Source organism: Echinops telfairi, unplaced genomic scaffold (assembly GCF_000313985.2).
Source record: "Echinops telfairi isolate 266 unplaced genomic scaffold, ASM31398v2 ScPeMD7_14;HRSCAF=57, whole genome shotgun sequence".
Lineage (NCBI taxonomy): Eukaryota > Metazoa > Chordata > Mammalia > Afrosoricida > Tenrecidae > Echinops > Echinops telfairi.
In genome coordinates, this window is record NW_022103911.1 from 9,515,107 (window position 1) to 9,529,094 (window position 13,988).

A 13,988-nucleotide genomic window follows, 5' to 3' on the forward strand; every position below is an offset into this window, starting at 1 on the left:
ACTATTAGTTGTAGTAAAGTCATTAAACAATTAAAATAAAGACACAGGTATTGATCATAAAATTTTAAAATGGCAGCTTACTTTCTAAGTGAAAAAGGAAATTCAAGAATACTATGTATATTGTATCATAATGTTTGATTTTGTGCATAATGTTCCCAGGTTCAAAAGATTCTTGGAGGTCCTTGTGTATTCTCTGCATTGAGGATCAGAGGCTTACCCTCCCCCTATGAAATGATTTAAGCCTTGCTAAAAACAAAAGACAAGATTAATAGTGACATTTGAAATCAGCTGCTACACGCATACCTTGTTTCATTGCTCTCCACTTTATTGTGCTTTGAAGATACTGAGTTTTCTTTATAAATATATGGTTTGGGGCAACCATGTGTCAAGAGAGTCAGTCTATCAAGAATCATTTTTCCAACAGCATGTACTCACTTTGTGTCTCGGTCACCTTTTGATTATTTTCACACTATTTCAAACTATTTAATAATGCTATTGTATATTTAGTATACTACAGGATGAGAATATAACTTGTACATGAACTAGGAAGCCAAAAAATTACATCTCAATGGACCCATTTTAATATTCACTGTGTTGTGGTGGTTTGGAATCAAATCCAATGTATATCTGAAGCACACCAATACAAAACCTGCTGCTTCATGGATAACGAATGCATTTCATATACACTGGTCACCATAGAATAGTGAATCACATCAGATTAGATTTGATTGCAACTAATAGTAGTACATTGACAGACAGCAGGCATAAATTCAAACTGGACTCAAAAGAGAACTTGAAGAAAAGGATAACATTTCTGAATTAAAATGTGTCATGTCTGAAAGCAGAGAATATTAGAAAGATATATACTTGTATTTGATTGACTATGCAAAGGCATTAGATTGTGTGAATCATAGCCAAACTATGGACAACATTTCAAAGAACGGTAATTTCAAAACCCTTAATTTTTCTTACAGAATCTGTACATAAACCAAATGCCAGACATTTGAAAAGAATAAGGCAATCCTGAATGTCTTTAAATTCAGGATTGTAGCGTTTCACCTTTCCTAGTCTATTTGTAGAAACCTAAAAGCCTTCAAGTTGATTCCTAGTCATAGTGATCCTCTGTGATGTTTTCAAGACTGCCAATCTTTACGGTAACAACCAGCCACGTTTTTTTCCTGCCAAGCAGCATAATTGACCCTGTAGATAGCAGCCCTACTCCTCACCAAGAGTGTCGTTTGAGAAAATAATCTAAAACGCTGAACCCTATGAAAAATAAAGAAACATTAGGGTTAGAGGAAGATTCCTTAACAGCCTGCAATGTGCAGGTACCATAACCTTGTTTTATGAAAGTGAAGAGACCTTGAAGGCAGTTGATCAAGACTATGAAATACACCTTAATATAAAGTAAACGAAAATCCTCAGAACAAGACCAATAGATAACTTCATTTTATGAAATCCACAATCAATGCTCATGGAAGCAGTAATGAAACAAACAGAAGGGCATGTTGTATTGAACAAATCTGTTGGGAAGACCTCTTTGAAGCATTGAGCAAAGATGTCACTTTGAGGACTATGGTGCAGTTGAGCTAAATCAGAGTGCTTTCATCTGCCTCAGAAGCATGTGAAAGCTGAACAATGAGTTAGACCTTAAAAGATCTAATGTATTTGTACATGAATATATACAATGTACCATAGACGGTCAGAAGAACTAACACATCTGTTTGAGAAGAAATATAACCAGATTCCTCCTTGGAAGTGAATATGGCAAGGTTTTTTCTCTAGTCCTTGGACAGGTTATCAGGATGGACCCCCGTCTTTGAGAGAGAGCAGCATGCTTGATAAATAAAGGAATATCTTAATGAGTGAAATAAAGGAATATCTTAATGAGATGAATTTACACAGGGGCTACAAGAATGGGCTCAAGTATAACAATCGTAAGAATGGTTCAAGACTGGGCAATCTTTTGTTCTATTGTATATATTGTAGCTATGAGGAGGAGGAGGAACCAACCAGATGGCTCGGAACAACAATAGCAACTACAACAAAAAGAAGTGATTTTTTTAAACAAATAGCATTTTTTTTACCAAATAGCATTTAGATACAACAAAAATGCATTCACCTCTTTCCATTTCTTGCCCTATTCATGTCGTGGTATATACACTGGGCTGCTAGTTGGAAACCACCAGTCACTCTGTGGAAGAAAGATACGGCTCTATGGCACCTAAAGGTTTCCATTCTTGGAGGCAAATGTGCAGTTGTACTCTGCCCTATAATGTCCCTATGAGCTGGAATCGACTACATAGCTATGCAGTGTCTTTTCCTTAAAAGTGAATACCAGATATATATGGGTAAAATTTGCCCGTGCTAACAATGTGGTTGAAATTGACAAAGTTCATTCTTCCTACCTCCAGAAAATAATCATAATGACCTTAAGTCACTTCCTTGAGGATAAGGTATAGGATGGAATGGTCTTCTCCCAAAAGCCATGTTCACCAAGAAAATCAGAATGAGAGTTTACTTGGAAATCGTATTTTTCCCGATATGATTAAAGGAGATTATGTTGGGTTAAGTGGAATCTTGAATCAATGATGTGTGTCCATATAAGTCCAAATGGAGAAACACAGAGAAGAGCACTATGTGAAGATAAAACCAGACATTGAAAGAATTTGTTTCCAAGGCAAGAAAAGTCAGACTGCCTGTAATCACCAGAACCTTTGATAGGAGAGAGAGATTAAAGAAATGTTTTTTGGACTTCCAGCTACCTGAATCCTGAGGAAATAGATTTCTGTTAAATGAAGGATTGTTGTCCTTCAATTAAGGATTGTTGGAAGAAAACCTTATTTGTTTCTTCTTCCCCTAGTGGATTTGGCATGACAAAGAATAGACAGCTAAAGAACAGACATCTTGTGAATGTGGAAAGGAGACATTTTTAGCAGAATGACAAAAGAGATTTGCTGTAGCTCCTAGACGTCAGAATCTGGCTTTATGAATAATTTTTGGTCTGGCTATGCAAAAATTCTAGATTGTAATTTGTGAAATTTTTAATTAGTAGAAAAATGTGTATTTTGCTTTTTACATAGTACAATTTAGTTTGATATCTCTGTAATTTTCAATTGCAAAATCCTTCATTGGTTTCAGATGCTAAAGGATTATAAATCTCCAAGGTCAAGAACTCACAATTTTAGTTATATGCCGAATGAAGGTCAGGTTGGGGAACAAGGTCTTATCTCATGGCTTTCAAATGGAAAATCATTCATAAAATTGTATACCCCTATTTTATTTTCCTAGGGCAGCCAGCAAGTCACACAGATAGCTCCATGGTTAAATATTTTTCTGAAGAGTAGACATTACAACTTACCCTCTGGCTCTGCTGAAGAGAAGATTTGGCAACTTGCGCCACTGACGATTAGAGTCTGGGAAATGCGAAGACAGCTCTGCTCGGTCTCACAGAGTCCCCGTGAGTCAGCAGTGATGTGGATGTGACGGCCCACCGCAACATGCCTCTCACACTCCTTACTGTCCTTTGATTTAAATTTATCTTCCTTTGTCATGTTTCTATACGTTTATCTTCGACTATTCTCAACTTTTATGAGACACCATACAAAAGGGATTATAATCAGTGGTGGGATTTAACCGGTTAGCACCAACAGAACCTATAACTACTTTTGTTGAGTTTGGCAAACTGGTTGTTAAAATGGCTCTTGTAAGCAGGGTTCTTTCTAAGGTAGGTGGCTGGGCAGTCACACATGTGGAAGTAAAACATTTACATTTCTTACTGTTTTTTAACATTCATCTGTGCAACAGCATGTTCTAGGCACTCGTAGTAATGTTCATCCCATCCACAGGTATAAAACATTAGATGGAACAATGCTTGCGTTTTATTCATTTTGTAAAAACTTGTTATATGTTTGATGCAATACTGCATTTTTATTCCCTTGCATTTGCTACTTCAGTAAACAAACATATAATATGAGAAGAAAAAGTGTCAAACAACCAGAGGGTGACACATTGTCATTTGTGTCATTTTCATATTACATCACAAATTCGTACAAGATGTTATGAGGGAATTATGCAATTTATAAAAGTGTTAAAATAACTAAAAAGTTTATCAGAACAACCAATGTAAGTTTAACAGAACCAGAAAGGAGTTTTCAAGGATAAACATCAGAGAAGAGAAATTGCATTTCTAACAACGTTGACTACTATCTAATTGGCCTACCTCTAAATGCATCTATTCTAAATAGATGGATCCTACTCCTACAGTAAAGAGATGGTTGTTTTAGGCAGGGTTGACTGGAAAAAAACGAATTCAGTGACATTCATATAGTTAAAAAGAGAGCTTTCCATCAAGAAGAAATTATATATCAAAAAAGGCATCTCAGCGCAGTTAAACCAAGTCCATAAATCCCTCCGCAGACTCACCTAGCCAATGAAATGACACGAACTCCAGGAAGATCACAGGCCAGTGGGTGGAGAGTCACTTGGAGTCACTGGATCCAAGGTCAGTGGAACTATGGCAGGGCTTTGGCAGCTTCAGGTCCAGTCTCATAGAGTCCCAGAAGGCAGGAAGGCAGAGTGCTGAGAGGGAAAGAAGTTCCTAGGGCCCTCCTTATGAGAAGGCCACACCCTAAGGAAGCATCATCAGGCTGTGACCTGATTGACAGTTTAAATTCTACCCCAAAGCATCTGTAGGTCTCCAAGTTGACATAAAATTATCTAACTACCACATGGTTAAGGATAAATCAGACAGCTGATAATAATCAGATAAAAGAAAATAATATTACAAGTAAAGATGCCAGGCAAGAAGTATAGAAATCTTAAACAACAGGTTTATTATTTTTTATCAGTTATTATTTAATATTTTTCATTAGTATTTAAAAACTCATAATCTCATTTTGTGTAACTCTTTTATTGTTCTTATTTAAATATTAAATATTTGAAAAAATAAACTACCTTTTGGTATATCATTTTTTTATACTGAAATGGTTATTTTGGCAGCAAACCAATTGTTAAATTATTTTAAGCCCACCACTCTCGTATGACTTCATGTAAACCTCACTGATAGCATCTTGAACGAAACTTTATTTTCAAGCCAGGTAACATTCAAAATTACTGGGCTGACCTTGGATTTGGGACTGAAACCTTCTGATGGGAGAGGAACCAAATGTTGGCTGCCACAAGGCTGTGGAGATAGCAGGCATCGGACCTTGGGGAGAACCCTGGGCTTAGAGGGTGTCCTATGAAAGGTGACCCAGAACAACTCTTTATTTAGTCCCTCAGTGCTCCCCTTGCATAACCAGTAATATGATGGGTTTTAGTCTTATAGAAAAGGATTTGTCCTCATAAGAAATACTACAGTAAATATCCCCCTAGCACAAACTCCCAAGCTCAATGCAAACAGAGCTCAATCAATTAGAAAATCAATCTGTACAAAGCAACATCTCATGGACTGCAGCTTGAAGTTAAATTATACACCCATAAATGCCTCATCAACAGCACCTTAAATACTGTATTATTGGATAAATTGTTGGTGTTATAAATGCAATTGCCTTATACCCCAAGGGGATGATTGACAAAGTTTTTCTTGTTTTGTTTTGTTTGTTTTGTGTGTGGGCTGGGGTGGGGTGGGGATGTGTGTGTCTTTTTCTCTGCTTTTTATTTCTGGCTTGTTTGTTTGTTTTTGTTTTCTTTGGTTGTTGCAATTGTTAGGTTTTGATTTTCTGTTTGTCATAATATGACCACCAAAGTAAACCAGAGCTGTTCATATCCGATGGGTAAGCAGATGGATTCGAGGTTACTATTTAATTCTAATGCCAATCCAAGAACAGAAAGCAAATGGTGCTTGGCTATCAAGTGGAATAGTGTCTGGGATCTTGTATTCAAACAAGTGGTCATCTAAGTGAAGGATCAAGTCTATCCACATTGAAGAAGCACACCTGTCTCTGTAATCCAAAAATGACAATAACACAATCCTAATATGATGAAGGGAATTATATCAGAGTTTAAATTATGAATACCTGATTTGTAGAAGGCTAAAGAGGACAGTGGGAGCCCAAAATTCACATGTAGTGTACCTAGTCAGATTTAGCCTCCGGAAGATCCCATCCACCCACTCCCAGCCATAGGCAAGGGATTCTAACAGCCTTACCATTAGACAAAGACCATTGTAAACTTGATTACGGTGGCTTGAAGCATGGTATAATCTAATACTTGGCCGATGACCTCCCTCTTGACTCAACTTAAATTTGCTCTAGACTTAAATATTTCTCACTTGTTCCACAACAGAAATTTCTTCTCTGGATTTTAAAATATTGTTAGTGATTAGTCTTTATTAGTCTGGTTTTTTATTTGTATCTTTATATTATTAATATTTTCATCTATCTCTTTTTTATTGCTCATGCTAGGTTTCCCAGTTTATGAAACTTGGAAAGAGTGGAAGCCTTGGGACAAAAACTAATGGAAAAGTTTATTAGGGATGGGTGGTGGGAAAGGTGAGGGGAAGTGGAAAGCAAGTAATGAATGCAGGAGGATGGAAGGAGCACATAAACCGATTGCAATGATGTATATACAGCTCTTTTTTTTTTTTAACATTTTATTAGGGGCTCATACAACTGTTATCCCAATCCATACACCCATCAATTGTGTAAAGTGCATTTGTATACAACTCTTTTAAAAAAGTTAGTTAACAACAAAAGTATATGGTGTGTAAATTTTATATAAGGAAAGCTACAGGGAAAATAAATGATAGGTTGACCAGTGGTCACCGTGGGAGAAGGAGGAAGGTTATTTGCTTAGGGGATATTGAGGTTATGTTCGTGGTAGGGGAATACAGTAATTTGAAAAAGGATAACAATAATGGTTGAACAACAAAGTATAATCAATATCACTGAATTATAAGTGTAGGAGGTGTCGAATTAGAGAATTTTTGTTGTCTATTTTTTGCCACAGTTTAAAATAATAATTACACTAATAATAAGTAACATGAAGAAGATATGTTATAAAATTGATGTGGTAATGATTATACAACTCTTCTTTATGTGACTGAACAAATGAATTTTATGATATGTGAAAGAGGTAGCCATCAAAATATTTTAAAAATAAAATAGAAAATTGAGCAAAAGAATTATGGGCTGAGTACTCCATTTTTTTCTGGCACAATTCATTCCATAAATCTCATCAATCATCAACATGTTCTGGAGTTAGATAGAATCGAAAGATAGAAAATATGGGAAACATGTCAAAGAGGTGACAAAGGACACTAATGCAGATCATACAGAGCTTTGACAGCACCTAAGGATAGTTACAATCACTCTTAGAGAAATTAGCACACATTGAGAGTTTCGATCCAAAAAGTAACATGTCTGCCTTATTTTCACAGACTCTCTCGAAGAACTATTTTGAGAATTGATATTCTACCAACAAAGGACTAGGGAAGGCTAAAATTAGTGTTATCCAGATGAGCAAATATTTTGCTAAATGACAAGAGGCAAGCATGATGAAAATAAGCACCTTCTGAATACACTGTTTTTGTTGTTGTCATGTGCTATTTAGTCTCGTATGAGCCAAAGCAATTCTGTGTAAAACAGAATGGAACAATGCATGGTCCTGCACTGTTCTCACATCTGTCCCTATTCTTGGACCCACTGTCGGACCCATTGTGTCAATTCATCTAGTTGAAGATATTTTTGGCTGCCCCTACAAGTATGATGTCCTTTTCCAGGGACTGGTCTTTCCTGACAATGTGCTCCAAGTATGTAAGACAAAGTCTTGCGATTCTTGTCCCTAGGAGCATTCTGACCTTACTTCCTCCAATATAGATCGTTTGTCCTTTTAGCAGTCTGTGGTAATTTCAATATTCTTCGCCAACTCCACAATTCAAATGCATCAATTCTTCTTTGATCTTCCTTATTCACAGTCCAACTTTCACATGTACACAAGACAATGGAAAATACCATGGCTTGGGTCAGGCACAGCTTAGTCCTCAAAGCAACATCCTTGCTCTTCACTACTCTGAAGATGGTCTCATTCAGTAGATTTTCCTAATGCTACAGCTCTTTGGATTTCTTGATTGCTGCTGCCCTGAGCATTGATTATGGATCCAAGCAACAAACAATCCTTGACAACTTCAAACCTGTCCCCATTTATCATGGTGTTACTTATCATTCCAGTTGTGAGGCTTTATGTCATCTTTATATTGAGTTATAATCCATAATGAAGGCTGTAATCTTTGATATTGTTCAGCAAGTGCTTCAACTTCTCCTTACATTAGGCAAGCAAGGTTTTTGTCATCTGCATACAGAGGTTTTTAATAAGCCTTTCTTCAATCCTAATGAAGAATTCTTCTTCATCTAATCCAGTTTCTCTGATATTTTCTCAACATATAGACTGAAATAAAATGATGAGAAGATGCAATCCTGTGGACACCTTCCCTGATTTTGTACCACGATGAAAGACTTTAATTTTACACAGGTCCTACCTCACATATTTTACCTCATTTTCTGAGTGTATATAATATAGTGTAACAACAGATAACTGAAAATATCATTGGTTTGTAACAATTAAAGCCATGCTTTCTCCGTATCTCTTGTAGGTTGGCTGGACATCTGTCTCATTTCATTTCATTTTATTCAACTTAGATTCATAGCCACCATCTGAGCCATGTGAATAAAACAATTCTATTAAGCCAGACATTAAAATAATTATATTAAGCTACTAATAGAAATCCATTTACATTATTTTAACAAACACTTTGCATTGGGGTAACATTTTGACAAGAGAGCCCAAACCCTATACCCCATCTCATCAGCATTGCCATGACCAGTGTTTCCATAATAACAATTTACCATTAAACCAAGTTTCTTGTCAGAGTATAACTTTCTGTCCCATGAAAGTAATGGCACATAGATAATTGTTTGACTTCACTGCCTAAGATAAACTAGTTTTAACTAATTTCTTGATACAATTGTTGGAATTTAAAATGGATTTTTAGGAGACCATTTTCTTCAAGATTCAGTATTCCAAAGGACATCTACGGGCCATGGCTGTAGGGGTTACTCTTACATCAAGTAAGGCCAGAAATCTGAATTCCAGGAGAATGAAAATATTTCTCAGAATCATGATGGATTATATTCATTAGGGTTGCTCCAGAGGATCAATAGTATATATGTGGGAATATGTAAGATTGAGAGGGGCAGATTGATAGTGAGATATATTGCAAAGGTATGTTTGTGTGATAATGTAACTAAGTCCAAACATTAGGCAGGCAGGATGGAAAGTTTGAAATTCCTGGAAAATGTATTCTTTTGAGACTTTATTGCTCAACTGATGACATCATGACCACTCAGATTTTCCAAGACAATCTCCTTTACATTGTTGAAGAGGAACATTATTAAAAGACATCTTGCCTGTGTTTAAGATTTTTCTATGTCAAAAAATTAATCATAAAAAGCCAGACTCACTGTCATCATGCCAATTCCAACTCATAATGACTAAATATAGCAGAATAGAAATGCTCCCTAGGTTACAGAGACTGCAAACCTTACAGAAACAGCAGTCTTACCTTTCTTCTGCATGCATCTGGCACACCTCAGGCCTTTAAGAAACACTCTTGCACTTCAACACTTTAAAGAGTTCTTCTCTAGCAGATTTATTCAGTGCAATACATTGCTTGATAAATTCAATGTTTGTCCATTGTATCATGAAGTGTCAGTTGGCCCAGCTGTGTGGACTCTGTTTTGTTTACTCTGAAGCATAACCTGTCCTGAAGGTTGTAATCTTGGATCTTCATCAGGAAGGCTTCAGGTTCTCTTTGCTCTCAGCAAGCAAGATCGTGTAATCTGCACATAGCAGGCTCTTTACCTGCCTTTCTCCAAGCCTAATGCTGCATTCTTCTTCATACAGTCCAACTCCTCAGAATTTTCACTCAGCATACAGATTGAATAAGTTTGGTGACAGGATGCAACGCTAAACCACACCTTTCCTTACTTAAAATATTAATTATCTAATTCTTTTTCTGTTCCAATGCCGACCTCCTGGAGTATGCAAGGTTCTGTGTGAGCATAATGAAGTTGTCTGGAATTCCCATTTTTCACAAAGTTATCCATGGTTTGCTTTGACCCACAGAGTTGAATAAATTTGTGTAATCAATGAAACACAAGTAAATAGCTGATATTCTCTGCTTTCAGCCAAGATCCATTTTGTTTCACATATATATATTTGTGATATTACTTAATAATTTATGAATTTTATTGGGTCACCTTTCTTTGGCATGAGCATGTATATTGTTTTCCTTTGGTCCATTGTTCAGGTAGATGTCTTCCAGTGTTGCATCAGTTTGTTGGAATATCTCCATTAATATTATATAAAAATTTGAAACCCTTGTTTTTTGCCAAGGTCTTCAGTGTATCTTGGATTTCTTCTAAGATTACCATCAATTGTTGAGATTATCCTACCTTTTGAAATGGTTGCACACTCACTAATTCTTTTTGGGTATAGTGACTGTGTATTTCTTCTATATACTTTTTATGTTTCTGACATCATTATTTGCCCACAGAATCCTCAACATAGGAACTCAAAGCTTTGATTTTTCTATTGTTTTTTCCAGCTTGGGAGATGCTTATAATATTATTTCCTTTTGTTTTTTAACTTCAGGTCTTTGGAATTTTAATATAATATTTTATTTTATTTAGGTACCCTTTGAAATTTTCTATTCAGTTATTTTACTTCATTATTATTTTCTGTTATTGTACTTTTCAACTTTCAAGGACATGTTTCAGAGTCTCTTCTGACATCCATTTTGGTCTGTTCTTTTTTTTTTTCTGTAACCTTACTAACATTTAGTTTTCTTCACGTGTTATTTTCTTGAAAACACACAATGATCAGTAATTAGTGCTATCTCTTCTTTCATAATTAGTGTTCAGTGCATGGTATCTAGTCTTGAGATGCTCTCTAAAGTCAGGTGGTATTTACTTAAGATAATATTTTGGTTGTGATGAACTTGTTTGAATATTATTGTCAAACTGAACTTGCACGTGAGCAATCGATGCTATCTTTCACACTGAACTTAGGGTGTTTTTTTTTTTTCTAATGGTAACAAGCTTTTATCATCAGTTCACCCAGAAGTAGTCAATTTGATTCCTGTGTATTCTACCTGGTGAGGGCTACTTATATAGTCACTGTTAAATTTTGGAAAGGGGTATTTGCAATGAAGGAATCTTTGCTCTTGCAAAATTCTACCATGTGATCTTCAACATTGTATCTATAATCAATGCCATATTTTCCACTAGTAAACCTTCCTCTTTGTTTCTAACTCTCATATTCTAATTACCAATAACTGTCAATGGATCCTGATTTCATGTTTGTCAGTTTCAGACTAGAATTCAGTAGACTAAGCTTTAGTGGTTGTGCAAATTTTAATAATTATTGTATTAGCTTGCATGCCTTGTAGGCATACTGGTATTATCCTATCACAGATAGAACTATACTTCAATATAGATCTTGAAATTTTCTTTTAGATTATGTATTATTTTAAGAATTAGGCTAGCAATTTTGTAAGTAATGAACCCCAAGAACTAGTGACAGCTAGCAGGGGCTGGTGTTTGTACATTTGCTGGTATGTGGGACAGAGGCCTAACTCATGAACTTAATCCAGCTTTTTGTGGGTGGAGGTCAGAGAGATAATGCACTTGAAGCTGCTTATAACAAGCATAGGACCTGAAAAAAGAGAACTGGATCCATGATCTGATGGAATCATATTCACACTGATCCTTAATGTGCAGATGAGATTTGCCCTCTGTTCCCCTTAAAAGTACTGAAGCTTAAGAAATATTTTTGAATGAGTGGATGAATAAATGAATGCACAGATGAATGAATGGAAAGATTCTGTAACAAAATTCTATCTGGTATCAAAAAGCAAACAGATTATAATAGTTTACAGTTCAGAGCCTGTGCTTATTACCATATTCTGAATACTGCCAAGTGTCCTACAGACTACCACTTCAGTACAAAGCTCCCCGAAGTGAGTATCATATCATTTCTAAGCATTTTCCCTATCATCCCCACTTTCCCACTTGCTAACCATAAAATATTTCAGTTGATATTTTTTTTACTCATTTTCCTGTAGTTCATGCAAGAATACAAATTGGTTTGATAATCCAATGATGCACAATGCTTCATCTATAGTAAATCAGGTTCCATATTTGCAGGTCCCTTTCTTGTCTAACTGAAAGGAGGACTTGTGCAGCAGTTTTCATTAATAATACAATACCATATTTTGTCCATTTTTCAGAAGCGAGGTCTATTAAACTGTGCCTCTAATCATATCTCATAAGAAAATTTTACATATGAAGAACTATTGATAAGACAAGGCTGGGGGTGAGTGTTACTCTTTCTAAATTGAAGAAACAGACTTCACACTTCTGGTTATATTTTAGATAATTATTTCACATACCCAATAGGAATTTCAATATTAATATATTAATGGCAGTGGGATGCATCCAGAAGTGCAGACTACATTTTCATAACATATATGCATGCATATTTTATGCACATATATAATATATTCTTGATTATAAAATATATGTATTCATTTTATTTTGATTATTATTTATTTAAGTGATAAAAATTGATAGTAACTTCAAGAAAGTTCATTTGGAAAAAGGAGAATATTAAGATTAATTCCTCACTTTTTTTACCAACTTAAAAAGAAAATATTTTTATGCTTGATTTAGTTACTCCTGGTTTAGATTTTAGATTTTTTTTAAAAATTGCAAACTTAGAAAACTTGTAACTTGAATTTAACTTGTGAAAACCTGTAGAACATTTTGGGCAACCAGAGTTAATACCTGCAAAACTTTACTAAGGATCCTTTCTGTTGTATCATAATCTATAATAAATGAGACATTAAAAATTCAGTCCAATATCTCAGGCAAAAAAAAAGAATTACATAAAACAAATTTGTTTACTCAGAATCTTTACTTTGTCCCATATATAAGTATTTATACAGATGTTAACCATTAGAGTTTGCATTATGTTGATTGATTTCAGTCATCTTAAGAGGATTCCTCACAGTAGATGTCAGAACAATGGGTTTTTAAAAAGCTGCTGTTTTGAGTGATCATCATCAAGGGAAAGAATGTGACATACCTAGGAGAATTTTAGCACTTGTGTAAAATGCAAGACTAGTTTGTAGTGGTAGAGAGAAGTGTACAATAACTTCAAGGATATCAAATCTTTATTATGACATCTTGAATATTTGATCAAAGGAAAGAAACCAAGATAAAGAGAGATCATTATAGGAGATATATATATATATATATATATATTTACCACACAATTTTACTTCAGACTTTGCAAATATTTCATAAATATTCCAAATGCCATATTCCATAAATAAACCAAGTATTCAATTGACCCCAATGTTAGCCTTTAGGATATTTTCTTTCATATGTAAAATGCTTTCTCCACCCACTTTTCTTTATTACATAATGTACAATACAGATGTTACTGTTTTGAAAGCCTCATGTTAATACTTTTTTTCCAATCCATGTGCTAATCCTAGCACATGCATCTGAGATCTAAACCATATTATAGTAATGAAGTTGAATATGGGAAACATGCTGTTGTCTAGTGGTTTACATAAAATTATTCAATTATAAACAAATTGACCTTTTAAAGTTTGATGATACCTATATTTACTGGATGCCAATGCTATTTGCTTGCTTTGATGAAATAAGAACAAATCAAATATAAAATTGCCCAATAAAAACACTTCAAAAATTATTTTTTCCCTCTCACTTCAAAAGTGTGACTAAACCTGATGGTATTTGGTAATTTAAAAACTGTTATCTGTCTACCTTTTAGTAAAACTCTATATGTAAGAAGTTATTATTATTATTAGCAGGACCACTCAATGAAATGTAGGAATGTGCAAGAAGAATTGCAAACATTTCAGCAGAATCCAAAAAGAAAATTGATGAGGCAACTTA